This window comes from Daphnia pulicaria, chromosome 7, assembly GCF_021234035.1.
Source record: "Daphnia pulicaria isolate SC F1-1A chromosome 7, SC_F0-13Bv2, whole genome shotgun sequence".
NCBI classification, from domain to species: Eukaryota; Metazoa; Arthropoda; class Branchiopoda; order Diplostraca; family Daphniidae; genus Daphnia; species Daphnia pulicaria.
In genome coordinates, this window is record NC_060919.1 from 7,008,846 (window position 1) to 7,032,779 (window position 23,934).

At 40.2% G+C, this 23,934-nt stretch overlaps 2 long non-coding RNA genes across 2 annotated transcripts; both read left to right on the plus strand.

The window, feature by feature from the left end:
• The first annotated feature begins 3,308 nt into the window (after nucleotides 1-3,308).
• On the plus strand, nucleotides 3,309-6,958 carry LOC124350967. The gene is made up of 2 exons (XR_006921310.1): nucleotides 3,309-6,567; nucleotides 6,671-6,958. It is a non-coding gene; the product is annotated as an uncharacterized LOC124350967 (long non-coding RNA).
• An 8,187-nt stretch (nucleotides 6,959-15,145) lies between these two features.
• Nucleotides 15,146-23,797, plus strand: LOC124350962. Its single transcript, XR_006921304.1, has 4 exons — nucleotides 15,146-21,800; nucleotides 21,869-23,280; nucleotides 23,461-23,630; nucleotides 23,692-23,797. It is a non-coding gene; the product is annotated as an uncharacterized LOC124350962 (long non-coding RNA).
• Nucleotides 23,798-23,934: the final 137 nt, after the last annotated feature.

Sequence of the window (23,934 nt, forward strand, 5' to 3'; positions counted from 1 at the left end):
GGCATGAAAAAAAAAAAAAAAAAACCTCAGTAATGGATTTCGATTCAGCCGTTGATCACTATAATTAAAAACCCAAGAGGAATACAACCGAGAGAGACTATACAACAGTCTATAGGATAAAAAAAGAGTGAAAGTCTTTCGTGTGTTCTTTTTTTTTCATTTCTTTTTTGGGCATTTTTGGCTCCTATTATTTAATCCAACGAGTGCTGTGTGTGTGTGTGTGTGTGTGTGCGAGAGCTATGGGGAACCGGCCGACATGACAAGAAAAGATGGCCGAACAAGATATATAGTAGCTTGTACACACGATAGCTTTAGCTGGCAAGAGAGAGAGAGATAAGAGTGTGTGAGGCAGAGAGAGAGATTAAAACCTGCGTGATGTGGCTGTAATAATCAAATACCTCCTCGGGTCGGGTCTCTCTCTCTTTTATCTATTATCTTTTTTATATATTTCTTATTTTTTTCTTTCTCGCTCGGCCCTCCATTTATATTGCCCTGCGTGCATGTGATTCGACATTATCCGCTTAATGTTGCTGCTCTATCGATTGTGTATAGCCCCCTTCGATTCATTTTGAGCAGCTCCGGACTAGAATATGCCCAACTGCATATTACAGTGTACAATACACTATAGGCATGGATAAATTGTTCAACTCTATTAATGGCAGCGCCGCAAACAATATCTATATACTATATCTACTGCTGGGCACGTTTCACCTTTTTTCTTTTTCATTTCATTTTATTATTTTCCACGTACATAGAATTCAAGCAGCAACGTGTGTGTGTGTGTGTGTCGGGCCCATCTTTACATGTACACCGGCGCGTAAGAAGAACCGCACCGCCAGTGAAAAAAAAAAAAAAAAGAGGAAGAAAAGCAGCCGGTATTATGTCGGCTGCCAATATGCTAATCATTTCACTTTATCTCTCCCAGCTCGCCGCCGCTGCTCCACCGTGTATTTGTTAAAGAGCATAGCTAGTGCATCCATGTAGCTATACGGTCGATCGATTGTGTGATACTCTCGTCATCATCAGACTCTCTCTCTCTCTCTCTCTTACAGCACATGTTATATACGACTAGTACCTCCCACCGACGTTGTTCTTAATGACTGATATGCGGCCGAAATGGACGGACGCGGTCCATTCATCTTTGGATATTTGTTCGCTTTTATTGGCTGCGCCCTTCGCATAGTTATTATATATTGGCAACTTTCTATTTCTTTTGCGATGGCTGGCTGGATGGCGGGCGTAGAGAGAGAGAAGACTCGTCATAATTGAGTTCTTCATTGACAGGGGCCCCGCGTGCGATGGATGACTTGATAAATCAACTCGCCCCGTTTCGCCCCATTGCCGATAGAGTTCGACCGATCATACCCGGGCCTTTTGCCGGCCCCTATCGTATATACCGTCTATATTTACTATACACCCGAATGCACCGTGAATAATTCTGAAATGATCGAAGAAGAAGAAGAAGACAGTAAAATGCATATACAGACAAGACGCATATATATATTACTGCTGCGTAAATGTTGTGTGCGGAGATAAAAGAAATGGGTAAAGGCCTCTCTTTCCGAAACCGAAAAAAAAAGGTCAGTAACAAATTTGAATAGATAGTGCGTTCTCGGTTTATGCAATTTTCACAATGTTTGTTCTGTGTGTTCTTTCTTCTTCTACGGGCCAAAAAGAAAATACAAATGAAATCGGCCAGGTATAATTTGGCATGTACAAATCGTGTCGCCTGCGTGCTGGGCTCACCTGAACGTGTGTGTCTGTGTTAGACGCTGTGTACAACAACACGAATGGCAAGTGTGTGTGTGTGCACAAGTGCAGCCGGTGACGGGCGAGAGTTGAGTGCCTGATTGCTTCGTACCTAGTAACCGGTAAAATTATGTTTAATAAAATCCACCGGTTGCTGCTGTCTCTACTGTGTCTATCCCCTGGAGCAACCAACCTGCTGTGGCTGATGTAAATGTCAGCGAACGCGAATATGTCAGCCGTGTCAGTTTCTATGACAGACAAGCGCTTGACAAGCGCTTGATATCAGTCCTCCTTCAAAAAAAAAAAAAAAAGCCAGCAAAAAAGAAAATGATGAATTAAAACAAGAAAGAAAATAATAATAAAATGCTCCATAGTCTTTTTTTTTTTTTTTTTTAATTTATTTTTAAAATAATTTATCCATTCCGGTCTGATGATGATGACGCTCGTCGGCTGCCATGCGAGCGTGCCACGTCTGCTGTCACGGTGAACGCAATGAACGTCTCCATTTCACGACAAAATATCGAAAGGATTTGGTTATGCGCTATCCTACACTCGATATCGGCGCGGAGAATCTTCACATGAGAGTCAACCCGATTATTCCACAGCGTCGGAATATTCTTCGTTCGACCGCGCTGCTGAAAAAGACATTCAAGGGGAATAAAAAAAAAGGCCCCCAAAAAACCACAGCTGCTGCTGCTGCTGCTGCTGCTGCTGCTGCTGCTGCTGCTGCTGCTGCTGCTGTTATATTGTCTGAATATAATAATAAAAAAACAAACAAGCTCTCCTCTTTCTTTGATGGTGACATTCTCTGCTGGTGACATTTCCCGCGCTACGCTGGACTTTGGAACTCCATAAGCCAGTGTCTTTTTTGGGGGCCTGTTATAGAACTCCTCTTCCCCACAAAGGCTTGTTGGTTTCGTACCTACTTTTATTTGGTTTGCTAATGAGGAGAAGACGCTCTCTCTCTACTTGAGTTTGCGCGGTCTCTTCAAATGCGCAGGTGTATAATCACTCTAGCGAGCTGTTGTTGTTGTTGTTGTTGTAGAGTTGTTGGTGTTTCCCCCCTTGCGGCCGGCGGGGATCTATATGAAAACATCGGCAAACGCGCGTCCATTATTCACCCTGGGCGCGCACTTAGTCGCTCGTCCGTTCGGCACAGCTGCGAATCGGACGCGGATCCTCCTCCTTCCCAGGGAGAAATATATACACGTTGCCAGAGAGTTCTAAGTGTTGTAAATTACCGACGAGCCTTCTTCTCTATCGAGATGAACGGCATTTAAAAAAAAGAGGGGAACAAAGCCAAATTAAAGGCATTAAACCAACAAACAAACACGAAAAAGAAGTTAAGAAAATCTCTTGTTGTTATTTGGCTCTGTGTGTTTTTCAACCAGAGTTATGGCTATGGTCCAAGTGTGTCGTTTGTACACCTTTTACCATTTTACCTTGTCTCTCTCTCTCTCTCTCTCTAGAGTATCGTTCTCTCTCTCTCTTTTCCCCCGATTGTACTTTTGGCTGGAGCAAAAAGACACCACAGAGAGTTACAAGAAAAGAAAATGGAAAACTGTCCAGCCTTGACGACACACACAAACCTGACATTGAGAGAATATATTGTATTACCCGCGCGCTATAGCAGCAGCAGCACAGTGCCAGTTCTTATGGTTCTATGCCGGGCCGATTACTTAACGGGAGGTGAGAGCTAATGATTGCTCACGGAGACAATCTCATTTCGACCAGTTCCCACTCGAGTGAAAAAAAAGTAGACAGAGAGAGTTCGCCCTTTACCATAAACAACGACAGCCTTTTCCATGTTCCTCTATACGTTTGACTACTTTCGATATCCCGAGCCATTACCTTGAGTTGCGCTAAATTGCCCAGCACAAATATATAAATTTCCAATAGACCAAACAGAAAAAAAAAAAGAAAATGTCCAAAAAGTCGCAAAAAAAAAATGGCGATCGTGTCGCCTGTTAATGGAGACTATACCCACCTCGTATATGGTCAACATCTTCTTTGAGAACAAGTAAACGACGACCACCAATCAAGTCCTGGTGGTCCCCACGATTTCTTATTTTTTTGTTTCTGTTCCGGGGCCGCCAAACCCCCCGCACATTCGCCTTATTTATCTGTCGGATTGGGCCAAGAACAATCGGAGTTGTAAGCGACAAGCTTACACAACCAATGGATGGCAGAATTCGAACATTTAAAAAAAAGGCCTTGCACAGTTTATTAGTTCGTATTAGTCAACCCTTTTAGAAAAAAAAGGCCTTTCGCTTCGGCTTTGGTGGCCAGGGGATTTTGTCCTGGGCTATGATTCGATCTACTCTCCTACTATGGTTTTAGCCTTTATGGAAGTGAATCGGATTTGGAAAGGATATATACATGTTGTAGCCTCCTAATGTATTTCTCCTCTTTTTTATTTTTATTTTTATTGCGCCGGCAGGATGCGCTACGGGAGGACGACGATGGCATTTGTTTCTTTCATTGGATAAAAATGCGGAAAAGGGCTCGTGGAGTTTTTTTTTTCGGGGGGGGGGGGGGGAGGCAAAGCATTGGGCGTATTCCTTTCATTTCTTATAGATTTTTATTTGGAGTGGGGGAGGTGGCTCGGTTTCCTGATGAATTATTTCACTTACTCACCTGAAAATAAAAAATCAAAATAAAGCCAAAAGGAAACGAGAGAGGAAAAAAAAGAGGCTCGACAAAAAGGATATGTTGAAGAGAGGATTTGGAACAATTCAAACGGAAAAAGGTCAAAGAAAATAAAGGCAGAAAGGTCCCCCCACCCCCCTCCACACAATACACAGGTGAGGATACACCTATAGGCTAGTGCTAAGGGGGGTTGTAGATTGTATTGTCTATAGTATATACATTGTACATTGGTGTTTTTCTTCACGAGTTCAGCACCAAACTAAACTAAAAAAATAAAATAAAATAAGGGATAGACGGACAGACAGGCCGGCAGGGGGGAGATACTACTCTGAAACGAAAAAAGTGTGGGCCCAGTGCCAAAGTTGGTAGAGGGCGGAGCACACCAATGCGCGGGGGGCTGTGTTGAGCTGGCGCGCTCTATACGAATAGCATAGCCTAGGCTCTCTCTCTGTTGTGTCTATTGATGCTGGTGCTGCTGGTGGTTTGATATTTATGACCAAGCAATGTGTCAAAAGGTGTGGGCGAAGGGTCGCGCCTTCTTTTTCCTCCTCGACACAACTCGCATAAGAACAAGACAAAAAAAAAAATAAAATAAAATAAAAAAAACTACAATAAGCCGAGGGAGGAAACCTGAAATCCTTTTAGACAGTGAACCAGAAAAGCTACTCGCTTGTCGACAGTTTAAAACATCCCCAAACTTTCCCCCCTCCATTTATATATTTTTTTAAAAGAACTATCCAACCCCCTTCACAATAACCATCAAAACTCTTTTTCCTTTTGTTGTTTCCTACGGCTAATTAAACATCAGGTAGCCAGCAGACACACAAAAAAATGGGTTTCCAAAAGAAACGCCATTCGAAGAAAAGGGGCCTCTTTCCTGTTTCATTGGAATTAACTCGACGAAGAAAAACGACGAAGAGAGAAGAAGAGAGCGAGAGAGGTTCAAAGTTAATGAGTCTTGCGGCTGCGGGGGTCAAGGATATGTTTGACTAGTTGAAATAAGAAGTCAATAGGCGACACACAGACACACAAAAAAACCAAAAACCCAAAACCCAAAAAATAAAATAAGAGATAATGGTTTTTTCGGGAAAATAAATAAAATAAAACTCTGCGGGCACGTCCTCGATTCTCTTACGTCTTTCGTGTTTTTTACCACTTTGATTCACGGGTTACCGAGTCCACAAGGTGATGTGTGCGCGTGGGGTTACATGTACCCAGCAGCACAAGCCTATAAGCCCCGGTGTCAACGTCTACATGCGAATGAAGAAAATCGTGAAATGTTAGACACTATTATGCATATAATTCTTATCTTATAGAGAGACTCTCTCGGTGCGGCGGGTATCTAAGAAATATCTCAGCGTGAAAGATGGCGACATTGATGATCGCGCCAGCCGATTCATCAGAGGGGGGAAAAAAAACGGACGGCCATTTCACCTTACGACCCATCCTTCATAACACTTCTTCGCCTCTCTCTCTCTCTCCCGTTCGGAAAAAAAAACGGTTGACAATGTCAAAACGTGTCTCGACATCAGATTTTGGCCGAACCAGCGGCAGACACTATACAATATCGTTGCCTACTTTTTTTTTCGTTGTTGACGCCGAGGAGTTCGAATTTATACCGTGTCGTATTTTCCCCTGGCCACACGACAGGTTACACACACAGGTACACACACCATTCACGCAGTATATGTTGACGACGAAATATCGTGACCGTGAGTTGCTCCATCCTTGTTCACCTGTTCCGTTCTCCATCCCCCCCCCTCGAAGAAGGTGCTGTTGTTAGGCGAAGGGAAAAGTAATACTAGAAAAGTCCCGGCCTGTGCTGTTGGATGCAACAACCCACCCAGGTAATATCTAGACGCGGGAAAGCGACATTGAAAAAATGCATCGAGATGGCGCGAAGTTGTTAAAGAAAGAAAAAAAGGGAAAGGCCAAAAAAGAAAAAGAAAAAAAAGAAGAGAAAAACTTTCGCGGGATGTTTATTACCAAACGACTCGATTGGCCTCTCAATCGTTTGCAATTTTGAACCGCAGTGAGTCGCGCGGTGCCATATTATTACCACATCGCCAAGATTCGCCAATAATACCGGCCAAAAAAGATGATACGCTCACCACACCGTGGATGGATGCAGCAGCGGATGCTGGATTTGGGTTATATGCTCATCCCAAGGTTCTTTCTTAGATTTTGTTACTCTCCAATATTATATAGACACGATAGGCGATCTCGTCTTTGGCTATGTATTTATTTTGTTTTCTTTCTTATTTTTCCAAAGTCGTTCGATGCTTTTTTTTTAGAGACCGTAAAAGAAAGAAGCGGTCAGTTTCAGACGTCACCGCAATAAATTTGCATAGCGAGCGTGCGAATCGATGAGGTGCTTATTAACGGCAATCAATCAAAATGAAATGCCATTGAAACGTCGGATATTATGGCGGCGGACCTTCAATCGGATGGCGTTTGGAAATACGTAATAGTACGGGTGTATTCCAGCATTTCTCATAGATATAAGACAAAGTACAAGTAAAAACATGTGTAAACTATGTAGACCTTAACAAAGAAATAAAATAAAAAAAGAATTAATAAAATTGTTTCGACCGTATATAGTCGTCGGTATGGCCGGCTAAGGAGAGATATCCAAGATCGAAAACTCACCTTCACACAGATATTCGTTCATCCTCTTCGGCCGCTCGCGGTATATATATCTTTTTTGTTTACTCATTTTTGCACACACGTATAGGACACACACACAAGCACAAACAGGCATCCTGGAATTTAGTGTATACTCTCTACGCCTCATAACTTTCCCAGTTCCATCCCTCCCACCCCTTTTTTTTCACTTGCGTCTGAGTTTTTAATGACCCGCTATAAAAAGAACAGCACACTTCATCCATCAACTTCATCATAATTTTACGTTTTCTTTTAATTTTTTTTGTTTTTTAAATAAATTTTTCCGAGGTTTTTTTTGTATATCGTGTGTCGGGAGGGAGAGAGAGAGAAAAGAACGACTCCCGCATTTTGTCGCTTATGCAAACCGTCCCCTCTAGGCAACTTTTTCCCCCGGCAGAATACACCAATGCTCATGATATTGTATACATACATTGTTAAAATTTAAAAAAAGAACGAAAAAGAAAAAATGGAAAAGACAAGAAATAATCAACATAAAAGAAACGACGACACGCAGGTGCACGACACTCTTATATTTCCAGATTTTCGCTTCTATTTTATCATCGTGTGTCACCTGTCTGGCAACCGCACATACCGCAAGTAATACTACTACGTGCTATGTGTCTGTGCCTTCTCTGCTCCGCCGGAATATAACCATACGAGTCCGTCAGAAAAGTTAAATCCCCTAACGAGCTCGAAGAAATTATTCATGAAAAATGGATCGACTTCATTAGCAAAAGAAAACGTACGAGTTTGATCTCCGTGGGGTTTTTTGGCTCTTGTTTTGTTTCTTTTCTTTTCTTTTTTTTTCTGATATATTTCCCCCCGCTTTGAGGCGTATATCGTTCATTACAATCTCATTACAAAAAAGAAAAGAAGTCGAGAGTCGAGTTTTAAGGAGAGTTGGAGCGCGCGTGTGGCGCTCGCCTCAGAGAGAACTGCGCCAAGGCTCTCGGGGCCTTTTTTTTTCTTCTCCGCGGGTTTCCTCCTCAGCAGCAGCAGCAGCAGCTCTCTTAAGCCCAGCTCCCAAAACGGGGCTGTGATGTCTATAGAGACGGCAGGGTCGCGCGCTCGCCCGGCTTCAACCGAGAGATCTATCTGGCGTTGAGCCTGTGGGTTAGTTGTGGGGCCCTCATAAAACTTAATGTATTCACACACGTATAGGAGATTCGGCACCACACACAGGCAAAGCAGACAGCGGACAAACAGCTGATCGACTTTCAAAGATAAGAGGGGGCAAACGAGCGCGTTCGGCCCGCCGTCGTCGATGTTGCGGTCATTGCTGGGTGGGATATAATACGAACGTATACATCGCGCGCGCCACAACCTAACGAATAATAACGATACCGAGAATAGAGCGAACTCGAATAGTAACGAAATAATATAGAAAATAAATCAAAAGGGAAATCAAACAAAGAACAATAAGAGCAAATAGATAAAAGAAAGAAACAGACTAACAAGGAGAGTTTGAAATTCGAAATACATAACGGCACCATCACGTCAACAGACAGATCGACACAATTATACAGAAAAGGTGAAATAACAACAACAACAACAACAACAAGAGAGAGAGAGAGAGTAAGAGGTGAGACAAGAGAGAAATTGTTGCAATGAATCAACGGCCCCGGTGATTTGACGAAATTTGCAAAAGGGACAAACAAGAGAGGCACAGTCTCAGGGTCTCCGCTATTCTTATTCATAGATTTTTTTACCAGCTCTCCTTTTATATCGAATTGGTACCAAAAAAAAAGGGAGAGTCACTGAGAGCTGCGTCAGCTAAAAAAAGTCACAGACTTCCTGCCGTTTCTCTAAGCTCTCAATCTCTATATATTTCTCCTTTTTAAAAAAAAAAAAAAGAAAAAGAACAAAATTGCATCCACTTCTTTATATATTTTTTTGGGGGTCTTATTCTCTGCACTTTGTTGTTCCAGCTTCAATCACTTCACCTTTCCTCTTCGTTCTATTATTGTTGCTCTTATTGTTGCGGTTGTTTTGTTTTGTTGTTTTCTCGGCTGCTGTGGCGCTCGTTTTCTTTCAAGGTGAAAACAGTTTCACGTCGAGTTTGTCGTTCAGTCCCCGAGGCCATCCGTGCAATTTTCTTCGCGTAATGGAATCTCAATAGAATAATCAAAACATTTCAAAAAGTGGAAGAAGAAAAAAGAAGAAGAAGAAGAAGAAGAAGAAGAAGAAGAAAAAAAGGAAAGTGCACAAGGTAAAAAGTTGACAAGATCAACAGCTCCGAGATGAGCCCTACACACGAAGCTATGAAATATTAAAAAAACCATCCAGTTTGTTGAGTTTTCGGGTTGTTGTGTGTGTGTGCCTTTCTTCACTTAACCGCGTAACTTGGGCCGAGTGATGGCCGTGGAACGCTCAGGAAAAACCTATTTCACGCTGCCGGTCGACGACGCAATCTCTTTCGCCCCTTTTTTTTTCCTCCTCCGTATAGGACGCGCGTGATCAGATATCGTCTTTTTACGGAGAACTCGCTATTATTTCTATCTCTTTTTCTTGTTTTGTTTTTTTCTTTTTTGATTTTTCTTTTTCGAGTTTTTACGAGTGAGATTTTTTGGGGGTTTTCTTTTTTTTACGGCGGCACGCCGACTCTCGACTCGCTCAAGTCGTTACGATTCTCCTCCTCCCACCTCCACCAACAAATATACGTAAAGGCATTTTTTTTTTCTTTTTTTAATGAAGAAGAAGATAGGAATAGGGCTCGTTGGATGGACCCATCAGTTGGTAACACTTTGTTGCGGTGCGGTATCGGCTGATAAATCACGGCGATTGATCCGCGGTCGGTGAGGTGCCAACGGAGTGCTGCATAGAGTCCCGACTGCTGACTGCGGGCAGTGAAAACTATTTTCACACACGCACAATGTCTAAAGGCAGGTCTCGTCCAAATGAACTCAACAAATTTCAACACATAAAATTTAAATAGAAGAGAAAAGACGAGAAATATATATAAGTGGGAAAGTGAGTATAGATATAAGGATAGAAGGATATATAGAAAGAGCGCCGATGGGAAACGGGATAAAAGATAAGAGGGAAAAGAAAGAAAAAAAGCTTTTGATTTTTTTTTCCCGAAGCAGCAGCAGTTCAGAAACATCAAAGCTAAGAAAGAAAAACAAAAATTACGCTGGGCCACCCCTTAGTAATAATAATGGCGGCAGAGTCGATGGCCATATATGCAAATGAGATGACCAAGAAAAAGGACCCTCCAGGTCTCTCTCGTCCGACAGCTTTTTTTTCCCCGTTGTTTTTGTTTAGTTTTCCTTTTTTTTTTCTTCCAACCTTTGGTTTCGTCATTTGAACGCTTCAGTGCGGTGCCCAACTTGTGTACCACACCTGGTGCAGCAAGGAGAGGTGGTTCATTAGAACTACTTGGAAGATTGTTTGCGACGATAGGAAACCCAACAGACGGCAAGCGATAGCTAGTGACAGCAACAAGTGGACAATGAAAGTTGCTTTTTTTATAAAAAGAGACTCGTGCCCTGCGATTTCTTACATATTGACGAAAAAAGCGAACCATTCGTCATCATTCTCTGTCCGCCTCCATCGGAATAAGTGGATGAACCGGAGGCGAAATTATTTATTTGATGTAATAACGGACTGTTGGATGGATGCTTTGGCAAGCTGCTGGCGAGAGGCCCCCAAACGAAAACATCATCTCTCCGCTGTGGCACGTACTAGATATTATATGAGCCACTATACTACACCCAACCTCCCGCGGACCTGATTAAATAAAAACGTCGTTGAAATTAAATCACCTTCCCTCGAGTGTTTTTCGTTCGACTGGATTCATTCGACATGTCATTAACATAACTGCCCTTCAGCCAGCTAGGCTTCAAGTTTATCTTCAATCAAGTTTATCTACTGCCGTCTACTGCTGCTGCTGCTGCTGCTGGCGGATACTGTTGCTGTTTGGCTGTCGCTGTTGCACATCTAGATGTGCCGCTCGGCGCTTGGCGTTATGGTCCCGAGCAGTTGCAGCAGCACGTCCATGGAAAGCGCGCTCCTCTCATCTCTTCAAGGTTGAGATCATATAACATTCCCTTTTAGTTGAGCTTTATACATCAAGCCAAGCCAAGCGTCTATTCCATGCAAGTGGAATTTTATGCGTTACCCAATAATCCGTTTTTATTGTCTCATCTCCGCGATGTTTTTTTTTTTTTTCAGGAAATTTTTTTTTTCGCCAAAAGTAGCCTACTAATCTTTTCCATATATGTTAAATCAATCGAGAAATTTGTTTGGCGTGGAATTAAATTGCAGCGTTTCCTCCCGCATCTTTTTATAGTTGGGCACGAACAACAGTAAAACATCAGATATGTATTGTGTATCCAATGCGAAGTTTTCAATTTGTCGTATTCCAAGAAATTGATATCTGGACTGCGTGCATTAGTCAGTTTTCTATTGAAAAAATGTAAATGAGTTATGCGGAAATCGAGTGATGTATTATCGCAGTTGGTAGCATGCATGCATTTTCTTTGCTCTCGTTTCTTTGTCATTGCCGTAAACCAGTGATATTGCCTCATTCTCCATCTAGCGATGGGTAGCATAACTATGTCATTTGTAGTCTGTTTTGAAAAAACATACTCTCCCCGCGTCCAGCCGTCCACTCGTAAATTTTACAACAATAGACAAGTTCCGGATGCTGAGTTGCACAACCGCTAAATTAGGATCGTGCGCCAACGTATCCTTTTAACGTTGTGGGGATAGTAGAAAGCGGGTTTTTTATTATTTAAGCATAGAATTACTTATCTAATCTTAGAAATGTTCAGGATTATCGTTGTTTAGAACATTCTGCTTTTTATAGAGTAATTTTAAATGTATAATTCAGCTTAGTTTACCCATTAAAATTAAAGAAAGTCCAAGCCTGGGATGCTGTTTAGTCTTTTCTTGTGTGTTTGAGCTTGTCACTTGTCAGCAGATCTGTCAAAAAACACAAGAAAAGACTAAACAGCATCCCAGGCTTGGATTTTCTTTAATTTTAATGGGTAAACTAAGCTGAATTATACATTTAAAATTACTCTATAAAAAGCAGAATGTTCTAAACAACGATAATCCTGAACATTTCTAAGATTAGATAAGTAATTCTATGCTTAAATAATAAAAAACCCGCTTTCTACTATCCCCACAACGTTAAAAGGATACGTTGGCGCACGATCCTAATTTAGCGGTTGTGCAACTCAGCATCCGGAACTTGTCTATTAGACATTGACTTGTGTTTTCTATTACATTTAATTAATTGAAACTGTAACGAAAGCAATCTATCTGTGCAAAATAGTGTTTCTTTGAAATGGCGCAAGCTTCGTCCGACGATTTCGTCGCATCTTCTATAACGTCACACTTCCCTTAAGTCTAAATTGTTGCAATAATTAATTAAATTAGTTGTAAACAATTTAGTAATTAAATCGTGAATTCATTCTAAAGCGGTATAAGTGTGAGAGTAACGATCCAAGCATTTCCGTCAAAACTTACAATATCCTATCAGAAGGTTATCGCTGATTTTCGTCTAGTATAACTTAAATAAGATAAAAAATATAAATTTAATTTAATAAATCTATTCAAACAACGAAGCAAATTGTATTTCTTATTTTTCCTTTTATATTCCTCGTATATACATTACTGTACAAAAAACTGCTAGGTACTACTGCTGATTTTAATCGAAGGTAAACTATTTTTATACGACAGGAAATCAACCGAAAGGTTTTGGGATACTTGTCCTTCTGCTCGTTTGCTACCATTTAAACTTTTTTTGTTTTTATTAAAAGAAGTTGCTCTTCAGTAGGTAGAATTCAACCTTTACGACCCGAGAAGACATTAACAATTAACTAAACATGCACAAATATTTGTGAAGATTCGAATTCAATCTTTCCATATTTTTTTCAACTTCATTCGTTTTGGTGAAGGAGACGGAAATAGTGGGATGTCCTTGCAGAATTAACCACATTTAATCTTTAATCACACCCAAAGTTTGTTGATTGCCATGCATCCGAAAGCAAAGATTCTTAGTCCAATTAGACGACGTATAGTAACGCGCGAGTAATCGAGAATGGCCGCCAGACGACACTGGACATCTGCCATGTTGAAATTATGAGAAGCGCACAACAAACGAATACTATAGCAGCCTTTGAGCGGTACAAACACAAAATTTTAAAATTATTTTTGGTTTCATTTGAAAATGTGTTAGTATACGTATCGACTCGATCTGGTCTATCGGAGGTCTATCGAATCCATCTGTTAAGGTATAAGCGGGTATAAGAAATAAGACCATATTGTAACTGTTTCCGACACGCATGGACCTATCGATCCTTTATCCCTACCGTTTCTCCCTTCCGCTCGCTGAACTTTCTTTTATCCCCTCCCCTGACCCCACCAATCTATAATTGCAGATCTCCGATCACCGTGTCCTCTGCTGAGTCAGCATTGACTCTCCCATATAACTCACCCCAACTTTTGCCCATACATATTCTTATGACCTGATGTCAAAATCTTTTGGGGGTACCTTTTACACGTGTTTTGTATGACCGTGACCAATCTGAACATATCTCTAAATTATTCAGCGAAACTAACTGTTATATAAAACCTATGCCACCAGCTTGAAAACCGAGACAGTCAGCATCAGTCAGCAGCAGACAGTAGTGGCAGTCAGTCAAGTCAACCAGAAAGTCTTAAACAAGTAAGTACTTAATAGAATCAATGTTTGTAGGTATTCTCTATAAATATCTGACAACCAAAATAGGGGGAAATTTGTGAGTACCACTGCAATATTTATTTACGGGTTGGCGAGTCAAGTGTCCCTAAATTCCCGGACCTCTATTTTTTTAAAAATTATTCCGGAGAAATAAAATAACACTTTTTTAATCTGCTATGCAATCTAGATTTGCCTGCGTAACGCAGATTTGTGAATTTCCCTTAAAGTTAGTAGCAGTTAGTACTTAGTAGCCTAGATTTAAATTTTTTTTAAAATTCTAAAACTTTGGGGCGGGTCTTTTGCATCGCTTTACAAAAAAAAAGAGAAAAATAAATATATTTTTATTTTCTAGAGTTTGTTTGACTTAAGTTACTGAATTCGAAAGTCGAAACCACGCAAAATCTAGAAGGAATAGGGTACACGCAAGGAAAATAAAGATTTTTTCTTTTTAACTAAGCTAGGGTAATTTTTTACGGGGATAATTTTTTCGAGAGGTTTGTTACCTCGAAAAATTTATTTCGCGAGATATTTAAGTTTAAAGTTATATTAGGCTCCACTTCCCAAATTTGGCTGTTCAGCCATCTTTGGTAGGAGGAGCCTAATTAAGGCCCCCAAAAATGCAGACGAACAGCTGTTGAGTCAGTTTTAGCTGTTCCTTTAATAAAAAGAAAAAATCTTTATTTTCCGTGCGTGTACCCTATCAATGTTCCATTTCGACCCAGCTTAGTCCTAATTCCCTCACCCTTTCTGCGGAATCTACCCAAGCTTTTGATATAGGGCTCTTTCGGATCTGTTTTCTTTTGCCGTTTTATCTGGCAACGCAGCATGGATGTGTTCCTTTTTAGCGCGAGAACGGGGAGAAGAGGGAGAATGGGACGAATGAGAGGGTTCACCCATCACCCCCTAAATTCCGCTACGAGCACCCCAAGCAAGGGGGGTGTTTAGTGATCTTTACTAAGCTTTAAAAGTTGGAGTTGATGAACCAAGCCCCGCATAGTATCCCAAGATGCAAAATAATGTTTTACTCTTTGAAAACATAAATTTACGTTTTTGGTCTGACTTTCCATTGTTTAAAAAAAAACAAGAAATAAAAATTGTGTATTAATGCAATTTTTAGATAATGTAACTAAATAATAATAAAATTATTTACATGCCATAATTGTTGAACAGTTAGAAAAAATAAATATAATCACTGTCCTGCAACCTTCATTAAATTAAATTGACATCATCCCTGACCCTGATGTTTTCAGTTGATTTTTGCCAGTTTTCAATGTAAAAAAACTGCAAACAATTACTTTCGCAGGGATGTTAGTTTTATTATATGGAGGTTGCATTACAGTTTTTATATTTAAAAAACATTTCATTGCATGTAAATAATGTTTATTATTTAGTTACATAAAACATCATCACATAAAACAAAATTTAAAATTTTTCATAAAATGTAGTTTCTTGAATTTTGATCAATTTTTTCACAAACGATGGTGAAGATTAATAACCCTTTTGGTTAAATTTCTTTCCAAAGAAGAAAAAAGCATTAGGCTTATTTTGTAACTTGGTATTTTGTTGTGCTTTTATTCCTTAACTTTTATATCTTAATAAAGTTCACTAAGTATAATTTGAGAAAATCACTAATAAGAAATATGACTCGAAATGTGCTATCTTGATCATAAAACAATTAGCAATTCTTAGCAAAAGTTGTTCTTATAACAAAAAAAAAACAACCGTAAAACTACGGAAGTAAATTTCTTAATAGTTCATTCCTATCTTAAACTCTTAGTACGTCCGGCTTTTAAGGACCACTGCAGTATTTTGCTTAATTTAAGCTCTTTTCACCAGTCGAGGATATGCCACAGTTTAGGTGTCATAGAAATTAGCTTTTTAAAGTAATTTTACCCTTCCACATAAAATGTTTCCTAGTCCATTAGTTTGGTCTTCCAGAGGAATATAATTATGTTGCTGTTGGAGCGCATCCCAATATTACAAACTATCCATGTACGTCCGGCCTTTAAGGACCTCTGCAGTATTTTTGCTTAATTTAAGCTTCTTTCACCAGTTGAGGACATGACACCGATAAGGTGTCATCGAAATTAGCATTTAGTATTAAGCCAAAAATACCCTACACCATTGAGAGGGTTTTTATTCAATAGTTTGCTTTCGAAGTTTAAGAAAGGAAATATCTTTGTTTTATGTAGTGATAGACTTTGGTGCTCACATGGAGTTGGTGGCGCTTTGGCCTTTCATTGCTACCATTTTCATATAGAGAGTTGTGTAGCGAACACGTTGAAGCTCTAATATGTTTATTAGGAGAACTGCACTACACGTTTACATACACACAGTGTTCACAAGATGAGTGGCGAAGCGTGAGAATAGAGAGGGAGAATAGATAGGGAGAATGGAGAGGGAGAATAAAGAGGAAGAATAGAAAGGGAGAATAGAGAGGGAGAATAGAGAGGGAGAGTAGCTGCTATCCAATAGCAAGTAGAGGAGACCACGGAGTGGTCGACGACCGGCGGCTGGCTGCTGACGGACTGTTGGCTGGACTCTGCTTCCGGTGGCTGCTGGTGACTGCTCTGCGGTTGTTGCTGCTGCTACTGTCGATGCTACTACTACTGGCGAGGATGTCGTGGCTGCTGGGTTATATACCAGCAGCGTAGCCGGTGTAATTTGGAGATGTCTCCAAATTACACGGTGATTGAGGGAAATTGGATCAGGGGAAAAGGTACCCCGAAAGGTTTGACAGGAGGGTAATAAGAATACGTATGGGCAATAATGAGGTGAGTGATGGGTCTGACTCGGCAGAGTCAGAGATATTTAATTGTAGATTGATTAGCTGATGTAAAAGCTGAGGTTGCGGAAAAGGGAAAGCGATGTGGGAAAGGATCAATAGTTTAAAATACATTACAAGTACGTTTGAAGGTGTTGCTCTCCGAGGTTTCTATTGCTTAGAATAGCTTTCGAAAAGGGACATTCAAGCGTAGATGAGTACTTTTTAAAACGGTTTCTTTAGACTTTTTTAGTTTTAGTAGTATTTGCACAATATTTGTTTTTTACAACCTTTCTAGTCCTTTGATGATGGGGTGAGTATTTAGCGTCACCGGATCTGTATTGGAGAGCTGCTCAAAGTGTCAGCATTTCCAGTAGGGTATAAAGTGGTGATGTCGTTTGATGCAAGGATCATCTTTATCCAAGACTTTTTCTACGAAATGTGGTCGAAATAAATGGGTATACTTGTTCCATATCGTGTGCATGAAAGGTGGGGACTGCGTGGGAGAGGTTTATAAATTCTTTAGGTTTTAAAATAGAAACTGCGTCGACGCCGTATTGGTAGGCATCCATGTTCTAGAATGAGATGTCCTAGAATTGGTGAAGGCGTAAGTTTATCCTTTAACGTGTTTTAAAGGTTTCTGAGTTTGAAATCAAATCTTTTAAATTCAAATCTTTTAAATAGAAATTTTCATTACATTCGCAAGTCCAATGCGTCAATATTCTTTGGTACTGGGTATTCCCTTTTTGGTTCTGAAGATTCGGCCTTGTCCCGAGGTAAAACTTTTGTTTTAGCTCTATATTTTTTGTTGTATCGTGGAGTTGAATAAATTAAGGAAGTGGGGGTTAGGGGAGTCATGCTGTTGAAAAGCTAAAAGTTTTTTTTCACTTGGTCTACATTGAAGGGTTGTAAATTCTGGGTATAACGTTAAGTGGGTTGGTTTCCGAGAGACGTACCTATTACTGAATAGGTCTCGGAGAGATATATTATTCCAGTTTGTGGTTTCATAATAGTCATAATATTTTCGTTACCGGGCGTTTGGGACCAAGATATAAGTAAAAGAGGTTAAGAAAGGGCTCACAAAAAGAAAGGAGAACGTTTTTAGGCGTGCAGAAGAATTATAAACGTAGTTACGGGGAAGAAACAGTTTGAAGAAAAATTGAAGGGATGGGATAAATTAGGATGTGAAACTTAGGAGTGCAAGTGCTAGAGCTATTCTTTAAGGACATTCATTTTTATTTTTCTCTACTGTAAAGGTCTTTTCTCATGATTGTTTACTTTCTTGGGTTTGGTTTGGCTAGTAAATTTTACAGTTTGGATGGATGTGAGTTTTTCGTAAGTTGTTGATATTTCTTTATCGATGAGAGAAAGCATGCCTTAGTTTTTTTTGAGTGGTTGAAATAAAGTTGAGTCAGTGTGGAGATTACAAGATGATTCGAGCTGCGTTGGGCGGTATAATGAGGTTGTGTCTAGGTGTCGGGCTGAGTTGGGCTCTGGAGCGTAGTAGTGGTAGGGTCGTGGATCGAGCTGAGGTTGGGTGCCAGATGTAAGAGTGGGAGAAACGTCTTCTGTATGAACTGTATTGACACCGATACACAAGCAAGAGGGAGAGTAGAGGGGGAGAACTGAGAGGGAGGATAGAGACGAAGAATGGAGAGGGAGAACGGCGGCTAGTGGCGAAGACCGGAAGCGAACGGAGGAGACCACGGAGCGGTCGACAACTGGCGGCTGATTGCTGGCTGCGGCTGGTAGCGACTATGACTGGGTTTTGTCTCGACTCTCGAGGATGTTGTCCTTGTAGGGGCTTTTATACTAGTTGCGTAGCCGGTGTAATTTGGAGATAGCTCCAAATTACACGGTGATTGGACAAGGAAAAGGGCACCCCGAAATGTTTGACAGGAGGGCAATAAGAATACATATAGGTGATAATAAGATGGCAGATGGATCTGACTCGGCAGAGTCAGGGTTGTTCTATATATCTAATTATAGATTGTTTGATTGGTGAGGGAAGCTGAGGTTGCGGAAAAAAGGTAAAAGCAATGTCAGGGGAAAAGATCAATACGTTACATCAGGTAAAGAAAAGAAAATACGAAAATGTCCTGCAATTGATAAAAGAGTATTGCCTTCTGTGGTCAGTTTAGCAATATAAAAAATTAATTCATAAACATATTATGGTTTCAAAGAAGTGAAGATGACATCTAATATAACACTTAATTCAGCATGTAGAGAGTATTTCAGAGAGCGTTCACTTGTATTGACACTGAGCACATACACACACTTACACAAGCACTTCACTGACAGGAAGAGAGGAGAGGGAGAATAGAGGGAGAGTAGCAGGAGAGAATAGCGAGGGAGAATAGAGAGAGAGAGTAGCAAGGTAGAATAGAGAGGGAGAGTAGCTGCTGTTGAACAGCAGGAGGAGGAGACCACGGGGGTGGTCGAAGATCGGCGGCTCGGCTGGCTGACGGACTGTCGGCTGTTGCTGCTGCTGTTGTCTCTGCTGCTCCTGATGCTACCGGCTACGGACTGCTACTGACTTGCGAGGATGCCTTGGCTGCTGGGTTAAATACTAGCGTGTAACCGATGTAATTTGGAGATGCCTCTAAATTACATGGTCATTGGCGGGAAATTGGATGAAGGGAAAAGGTACCCCGAAAGATTTGACAGTAAGGCAATAGGGATATGTATGGGTAATAATGAGGTGAGTGATGGGGTCTGACTCGGCAGAGTCAGGATTGTTCCAGATGTCTAGTTATAGATAGGTAAGGGAAGCTGAGGTTGCGGAAAAGGGAAAGCGATGTGGGAGGAGAAGATCAATAGTTGAAAATACATTACACAGCACCTGTGTCTAATAATGCAAAAGTGAGCAAACATTTCCCATTGAAATGTGAAGCTTAATAGAATTAAAGTTGTGCTTATCATCTCATCATCTAAGAATATTATCGGTTGATTATGGCGTTTGGTTATGAATGGGTTGATTATGAATTGATTTTGAAAATGACTTTTTTTTTTCATTCTCATTTTTCTCGTTTGATGTTTAATCATGCTTCACTAAGCAGTTTCAAAGTTGTGTGCAGAAGTAGATGCGGTTTTAGATTGGTGTCTGATTTAATGATTATATCGTCTAAATAAACAATGATTAATTCTTTCCATTCTTTATATCCAGTAATAAAAATATGGTTTTCGATATCTCCTGAAAGTTTTTGAAAGGGCAAAGCTTATTCTGTAAAACGATCACACAAATATCTTTTTTTGTCTTAGTAGGTTTTTAGTAGTTTTAGTAGTTATTTTTTTAGTCTAATTTCAGCTTTAGCGAATCGTCTAGCTTGTTGGAACCAATCAGTAACGGAGATATGTCACCAAGGAATCCACTAAAATTCTTACTTCCACTCTTGAGAGGAATGGCTACAATTAATTTTTATTCCATTTTCGAAAAGCAAAGGTTTCATTCAGCAGTTCTATTATTCTTATTGGGTTACCGTTACAATTCTCGTATCTAGTGGGGTTTTGCGTTGATCATTGCTAATTCCTGACACAAGCTATACTGTATCTCCCTTTAAACAAAACTTAATCTCTTGCTTTGTGCAACCCAAATTAAATGGTTTAAATAGAGATTAGGCAATGAATATATGCTTGTCGTTCAGATATGTTTACCCACACACTACAAACAAATTCTTAAACTTGTTAGCTTTTGTCAAATGAAAAAATCAAAATTTTTTATTTTTCACGTACTCTTCTAATATTTTTTCCTCTTTTACCAATACCCGTATAATGATAAAATTAGAGAACTTCTTTTGAACAGTAAAAAATCCCAAAAGGATCTTTAAACCAAACTATTCCACACAGTAAATTAAAAAAAATTAACATATCATTCCCAATATGAAACAAATTTAAACGTTTTTCTGAACCAATTCATTCAGCGCCTTTTTTTTTATTCTAAGAAAATCTACAAAAAATTGCCCATTAATTAACAACCTACTCCAAACAACTTCCCTCCCCTCCGCTTGTCTCTTGCGAAATGTCAATCTGTATCCTCTACAAAACCACGTTAACTGGTTATCGTTGGAATTCGTCGGATCACCCCGCGTCTTCTCTAAGAGATTTCATTCTCAGACGGATTTGAAAAAAAACTAGGAAACGGCGAAATCAAAGGACGCTAGAAAAACTACGCATCGTCAGTCCAGATTCCTGCGGATAAGAAATATCTCCTGGCACGACCTGGCCTTTGATACAACGGTGTGAAATTACGTATTTCTTTCGACTCCGCTGCCTCTTTCAAGGGAAAGTCTCAAAATGACATTACGCTAAGTGGCCCTGCACTTCAACTCGCATTGGTAGTTGTCGTCACCCCCTTCCGCCAATATGAGGTCGCTTGGGCCTCGGCTATCGAAGCCATGTTAAGCCGCTTCCTGTTGTCTGCAGAAGACAGTAATTCTGTTTCCTGAGGCGGGAACCAAATTTGTTGGAATCAGAGGTCTACAAAATGGATCAGCTGTATTTCTGCGCAAGCTGTTCGCCCTTCGCCACAATCCACACGATGCAACGAATTATGGAAGATGTTAGGAACGATAAAATGACCGTTGTTGTATGTGAGAGGAAATATGTTGACGATTACTTAAGCTCTGCTTCTACTGCAACTAAAGCCGTCCTGTAAGCAACTATCATGTAGGCTAGGTTGGCCGAGGCCGATGCTGCCGCCGATGCTGATAGAGCTAGGAGACCTCCTCAGATACTTTTGGATTCAAGATCGTCAAGTTATCCTAAAGACGAGACAACACTGATGAAGCTGGTCAGCTGACTAGCTGGAGTGTTTAAAGCTTTTTTTAATGTATTACCCATCATCGTGAAAGCGTTCAACAAGCTAGCACCGAAGAAAAAAATCTCGGAACCAAGATTGAAGTTATGGCGGCGTGCCGTGGATGGACTTGCCAGCAGATGCACACACCACACTTTAATGGGACAAACGTGTCGTTAGTCAAATAAACAAAACGAGCTCTTTATAATACAATTGAATTTGAGTGTAACAGTCTACTCTACCCCTTCGTGAAGCCTCTGGTACACACGGCCTGCTGAATACTAGTAGCTTCCTCTTCTCAGCTTCCTCACGCGAAATGACTTTCTCAATCGGTTGCCCACCACCTATGGAGATGATGGTATTAATATAGATGAATCTATAGAGGAACATTTTCCATTGCTTCTTTCTCCGTATGTTGCGAGATATGAAGACCTTGTTGTTGCAATTGCAGCAAAAGGAATTTTCATTATTTATGAATACGATTTTGTGTAAATAACTTGATTATAAATATTAGTGCATTCTAAAATTCTAATTATTGAATATTTTCCCCCTTTAGATTACTTGGCTTCAACTGCAAGAACGTACCCGATGTCTTGTTGAGTGAAAACACTTCGTTGTTGATCGTGAACGAACTTGAAGATTTCATATCATCACCCACCGACATATGTCTGCGCTTGATGCCCATACCAGAGGAGGTAGTTAATGGCCGCGGTCTCCTTCAATTCCAGCACAGCAAGTTTCATGTTTTCCGGCACGATGTGTCCAAACAGACGAGGGGCACCCGAATGAAGGGATTTTTTTACACATTGTTTTTTCATATTTGTCGTTGCGTTTTTCCTCCTCTCTTTCTCTACCCTTTCGAAAAAGAATATAAAAGATCACCACAGTTTTTTTATACACCAACACCCACCCAAACTATGGGCATCCGTCGTGTGTTATACTGCTGTTCTGTCGGCAGAGCGTCTTTCGTGACGATCCGGCATATTCCCTTCCGCTTCCGCACCGCTCACTCAACAAAAAATAATAATAAAAAGAGCGCTGGATGTATATGGACAAAATGGCCTTCCTCCCATGCATATATGTTGTCTCTTGCTGCTGCTGCTACTGCTACTACAGTCCCGGCTTGCCTTTTCTTTCTCTCGCCAGTTGGGTCGGACACCGTCAAAAATCGATGCTGTATGCAGAGACAAAACAAGGGATCGTTGTCATGCCAATGTGCAGCCGTGAGAGGCTACCTTCGATCGACCGATACCGCTTCTCCCTCGTTATCCTTTTGTTATCCGGATGTAGATCTGCACGAAGTGTGCACTGCATCTTTTCGATGATTTCTTTTTTAAGGAATGACAGGGACCATGCCGAGAGAGGCTTGTGACAACAACTGTTGTTGTTTCTTTGATGACCTTTTGACCTTGATGTTTTTTCCTCTTTGTTTTCCAAATGACACTGTTTTGATTCCTCTGATTGATGTAAAAACTTTGCATTAAAAAAAATAACTATAACACCAAAAAGCGGGAAAAGGGAAACAAGAAATGAATAATAATAATAACAAACATAACAAAACTCAAAACTCTCCTCATATGGGATAGACATCTAGATATGCTATAGACCTCTTTTTTGTTTTTTTTTGTTTTGTGAGTCGTGAAATCCGCCCTACACACCGACTGGGGGCTGTCTGTCTATTTAGTTTTGTTTCTTCGGTGGGGGGCTGCACTTGACTTGTGGTGGCTGTTGTTCCACTCCATTCATTCGGCAATCCGATTTCAATTTTTTTGTGTGTGAAATGTAATCGGCGGCGGACAAGAAAGCAAAAGAATGCCGCGAAGAAGACGAAAAGGATGCCATCACAACAACCATGGACGTGTTTTTTTTGTAAAGAAGGACAGCACTCCTATAAGGACTGTAAAGTTCGAAAGACTTGGTTGGCTTCTGGAAACGAGATGTCCTTTCGGGATCATCTTGCAAGTGTCCGTGAGTAAAATTTATTTATGTGTTTTTTCAATTTACATGTCTACATTGGTGGCATATTTTGTGTGATCTTGTTTTCCCCAATTTAAAAATTATTTTTTAAAGTTCATTTAGAAAATTACTATTGTGTTTTCCATATTTAATTTTAATGGCTGTCTGTGATCACGACGCCGTGACCTACAGAACGTAAAGAAAAATCAGCAAAGACAACTTTTGTAGAGCTGGCAGTAAAGCCTTCAGTTGCCCAAGCATTTGTAAACAAGTGGAATAGAAAATGCCGACTTAACAACACCAATTTCGTGATGCTCACGTCTCACTTACCAACCATCCACAAGAAAACCAAGGAAGCTAAGGTATATTAATTTTAATTATTCATTTTAAAGGTAATTAAAATTACATTCACATCTACATTAGGACGAAATGATTGCTTATCGTGCTTCAAAAATGAATGGAAATTAATTTCGTTATCAACTATCAATCCAGAAAAAGTTTCATCCTTTTTTTCCCATCTGAGTTTCTTTTATTTTCTTTTTTCACGAAGATTGTAACAGTTTTGGAAAATAAATGAATCTCTTCAAATTAAATTTGGCTTCCAGTTTATGTTTTCCTATTTAGTATTTTTTGCATAAGAAAATTTCTTTGAATAAAACCTCATGA